This window comes from Benincasa hispida, chromosome 2 (assembly GCF_009727055.1).
Source record: "Benincasa hispida cultivar B227 chromosome 2, ASM972705v1, whole genome shotgun sequence".
NCBI lineage: Eukaryota > Viridiplantae > Streptophyta > Magnoliopsida > Cucurbitales > Cucurbitaceae > Benincasa > Benincasa hispida.
This window is the reverse complement of record NC_052350.1, coordinates 12,445,937-12,450,777: the sequence shown is the minus strand read 5'-3', so window position 1 is coordinate 12,450,777 and position 4,841 is coordinate 12,445,937. Positions and strand designations below refer to the sequence as shown.

The 4,841-nt window shown below is 40.2% G+C and overlaps 1 non-coding gene across 1 annotated transcript; it reads left to right on the top strand.

The window, feature by feature from the left end:
• Positions 1-4,018: 4,018 nt before the first annotated feature.
• On the top strand, positions 4,019-4,125 carry LOC120072372. The gene has a single exon (XR_005480436.1). It is a non-coding gene; the product is annotated as a small nucleolar RNA R71 (small nucleolar RNA).
• The last annotated feature ends 716 nt before the right edge of the window (positions 4,126-4,841 follow it).

Below are 4,841 nucleotides of genomic sequence, written 5' to 3'. Positions count from 1 at the left end.
AACTTAGAGACTGTTGTCGCATCATTTGCAATGCATGAAACAACTTCAATCCATTTGGAAATATAGACGACAGCCAATAGAATGTATTTATGACCATTTGACGATGGAAATGGTCCCATGAAATCTATTCCTCAGACGTTGAATAGTTCTACCTCCAATATGATGTTCATTGGCATCAAATTTTTTTCTGAAATGCTTCCAGTGCATTGGCACTTATCACATTTCATGGAGTATTTTCGTGCGTCCTTAAACAGAGTGTGCCAATAATACCCACATTGCAAAACTCTTGCTATTGTGCGCTGTCCACCGAAATGCCCTCCATAGGGTGATTCATGACATTGAAACAGTATGTGATGGAAAGCAGTTTCTGGAACATAGAGTCTCAATATCTGGTTTGGTTCCCTTTTGTAGATATTCGGATAGTCCCAGTAGTAAAATTTGCATTCATGAATGAGCCTTTTCTTTTGATGGGATATGTAGTTTTCAGGGAATTGTTTGTAGACCAAGAAGTTGACAATATATGCATACTAGGGTAGTTCTTCAATCTTAAACAATTACTCATCAAGAAATGAAGCGTTCACCTTCGATTGGATGCGATCCACTTCAGGATTTTCTAATCTCGATAAATGGTCAGTGACCTGATTCTCTGTTCCCTTTCGGCCAATTATTTCCATATTAAATTCTTAAAGTAAGAGAACCCATCAGATTAGTCTAGGCTTCGCATCTTTTTTGGTCATCAAATATCTTATCACCGAATGGTCTGTGCGGACTATCACTTTTGACCCCAACAAGTAAGGTCTGAATTTTCAATCTAAAAATTTACCGCTAAAAGTTCCTTATCGGTGGTGGTGTAATTCGCTTGCGTGGAGTTTAGTGTTCTGCTAGCATATGCGATAGGGTGTAATATTGTCTTTACTTTTTGTGCCAAGACTGCCTCCATCGCATATCCGCTGGCATCGCACATTAGTTCGAATGGCTTTGCCCAATCGGGTGCGATCAAAATTGGCGCTATAGTCAAAGCGTCCTTTAGTGTTTTGAATGCAGTGAGACAGTGTGAATCAAAATCAAAGGGTCTATCAGCTTCCAACAACGCATTCAAGGGTCGAGCGATTTTGGAGAAGTCCTTCATAAAACTTCTGTAAAACCCTGCGTGTCCTAGGAAAATCCTCAAAGCTTTCACATTTGCTGGAGGTGGAAGTTTTTTTATAGCTTCAATTTTAGCTTTGTCCACTTCTAACCCATCCTTCGAAACCTTGTGCCTGAGCACAATTCCTTCTTTAACCATAAAATGGAACTTTTCCCAATTCAGAACCAGATTAGTTTCTTCACATCTTTTTAGTATTCTCTCCAGGTTTTGCAGATAGATTTCATATGTTTGCCCATAGACTGAGAAATCATCCAGAAAGATTTCAACTGAGTCTTCAAGGTACTCGGAGAAGATCCCCATCATACACGTTTAAAACGTACTTGGAGCATTTCATAATCCAAAAGGCATGCGACGAAAGGCGAACGTTCCATAACGACATGTGAACGTGGTATTTTCTTGATCCTCTAGTGCGATCATAATTTGGTTATAGCCTGCGTACCCATCAAGGAAGTAGAAATAGTCATTCACTGCTAATCGGTCGAGCATTTGATCAACGAAAAGTAGGGGGAAATGATCTTTCTTTGTCGCCGCGTTGAGTTTTTTGTAGTCCATACAAATCCTAACCCGTGACGGTCCTCATGGGGATCATATCGTTGTTTGCGTTAAGAACTACTGTCATCCCACCCTTTTTGGGAACACACTGCACGGGGCTGACCCATGTGCTATCTGCGATAGAGGAGATAATGTCGGCATTTAACCATTTGATGATTTCTTTTTTAACAACCTCTTTCATCGTAGGTTTCAATCTACGTTAAGGTTCTATCTAGCCCTTTTGGTTTTCTTCAAGCCGAATTCGATGCATGCAATACATCGAGCTGATACCTCTAATGTCTGCAAGCGTCCATCCGATTGCTTTAATATATTTCTTTAGAACACTGAGGAGCGCAGTTTCTTTTTCTTCAGGTAACGCAGAGGATATGATGATTGATAAGGTTTCATTTTGGCCAAGAAATACGTACTTCAAGTAGGTTGGTAGAGTTTTTAGTTCCAGTGTAGGTGGTTGCTCTAAAGAGGGCTTCTGTGCTTTTCTTTCTTCATTCAAATTCAGCATTTCTTCATTCTTCAATATCTCTGTTATTGCATGGCAAGTCTCTATGAATGTTGTCACATCCTCTCTTTCTTTATTTTCTTACTCAGACTCCCAATCTTCAACGCAAGTGTGTTCATCATTAGAATCTGATAAGCCTTCCTCATCTGGGAACTTCATTGCCTTGATAATATTGAACCTGAGCTTCTTTTCGTTGATGCTCATTGTGATTTCTCCCTTGTGCACACCTATTTGAGCATGACTAGTAGACAAGAATGGTCGTCCCAATATGAATGGAACATTTTTATCTGCCTTATAATCTAAGATAATGAAGTCTATAGGTAGAATGAATATGTCTATTATACCAAGATATCCTTTAATTTCCCTTCAGGGTGCACCAAGGATCTATCGGCGAGTTGAAGAGTCACTGTTGTGGGTGTTAGCTGTCCTACATTCAATCTTTTGAAGATTGAAAGGGACATTAAGTTTATGCTTTCCCCAAGATCGCATAATGCTTGACCAATATAGATTCCTCCTATTGAGCAGGGTATTATGAAAATGCCTGGGCCGAGCATCTTTGGTGGGATTATAGTGTTGGATTCTTGTGTCAATGCCACCATGGAAAATCTTTCTGTGCTTCTCTTCTTTGAGACAATGTCTTTAAAAAAATTCGCATACATGGACATCTACCCTATCGCTTCTATGAATGGAATATTGATGTGCAATTGTTTCAATATTTCCAAGAATCACTGATACTGGCCTTCATCGTTATGTTTCTTTTCATCTTTGAGGAAATTGAGGTAGCTGTACTTTCAATGTTTCATGGTCTGGAGGCTTAGAGGTGATCACATCTTCTGGTTCCGTAGTTTCGGACTCCTTTGATTCAATCTGCGATAGAGGTTTCTTTGATTCAATTACATGTTAATCCTTTGACTTGGTTCTGCAAGCTCCTTTATGGCTTCTACTGTCGCCGATCCATTTCTTAGGGTGACTGCTTGGTAGTGTTCTTTCCTTGTATTCCCTGGATTGCGTGGAAGCTCGGTTGAGCTAGGCAATGTTCCGTAGGGTCTGTTCTTTAGCTCTCCCGCAATTTTTCCTATTTGAATTTCCAAATTGCGGATGGATGTAGCTTATTTTTTAAGAATTGTTTCATTCTTTTCGATGTATTGCTTCAACAAGTTTTCCAGGAATGATGAGGATGGTGTTTGAGAGATGCTAGCTTGCTGTTGCTGTTGTCCATTAGTTCTATGGAAAAACCTTGGCGGTCCCTCTCTCTGAGCCATAGGCTGACTGCCTTGTTGTTGGTTGTTCTTCCAAGAAAAATTAGGGTGNTGGAAAAACCTTGGCGGTCCCTCTCTCTGAGCCATAGGCTGACTGCCTTGTTGTTGGTTGTTCTTCCAAGAAAAATTAGGGTGATTTCGCCACCTCGGGTTGTAAATGTTTGAAAAAGGATTGTTTTTGACAAAGTAAACTGATTGAGGATTTCGTGGACATTCCTCAAAAGAATGTGATTCTTCATATAACTGGTACTTGTTTACTCTATCGCATTGACTTGCCCATTTCGAGTTCCTGAATTGTTTATTGTGATGCCTTGCAACAAGTTTATCATCACATTCATCTGATTTTGTAATGATGTGATGGCACCCTCGCATTATCTTCTATGGGCTTTGTTCTTTGATCGCTTTCTTGCCAATCTTTGTGGTTTTTCGAGATGCGATCAAGAATATTCTTTGCTTCATCATATGTTTTGTCCAGCAGACCTTCTGCTGTTGCCGCATTGACAGCTGTCTGCGATGTAGAGTTGAGTCCATGATAAAAAAATCTCCATTTGGAGGCAATCCGACAATCCATTATGTGGGCAATCGCGTACTAGTCTCTTGAATCTCGCCCATATGTCACTGAGTGATTCATCTTCTTCTTGTTCGAAATTGGGGATCAATTTCCTCCTTCTGGCATTTTCTGTAGGAGGAAAATATTTCTTCATAAACTTCTCCATAACTTACTCCCATGATGTTATCTCTCTTGGTTTGAGAGAGTAAGCCCATTTTCTTACTTTATCGCATAGTGAAAATGGAAATAACGTAAGTCGAACCTCTTTTGGGGAAATATTAGGGAACATAAAAGTGTTGCAAATTTCAATGAAGCTTCGTAGATGGGCATGCGGATCTTCACCACGCCGTCCTCCAAACTGTCCTGCTGTTTGTATCATTTGTAACATTATTGGCTTCATCTCGAACCTTGATCCATCCAATGATGGTCTCATGATTCCTGGGGAGAAATCATACAAGTTTGGTCACGTATAGTCCCGGATGGGTCTATTGCGATAATTTTCCAATAGGATAGGATTTTCCATCATTTGTTTTCATTTGCTACTCGTTCCTCAGGTTGTTCAGCCATTCTGTAACCTCTTCCTTGTCGTTTACGTCTGTTTCTCTGCCTTTCGCGAAAAGTTCTTTCAATCTCTGAGTCGTACTTGAGCTCCGGAGTATGTCCTTTGCTCATACGATGCTTGTTTCTTCCTTCGCAAGTGGAATGGTGATACAACAAAGATCGAAAGCAACAAATATCAAGAGGTTTGATGTTAGTGCAATCTATACCATAATCCCCGACAACGGTGCCAAAAACTTTATGCGTTGGTTTATCATGCGATGTAGGGATGTGTGGATG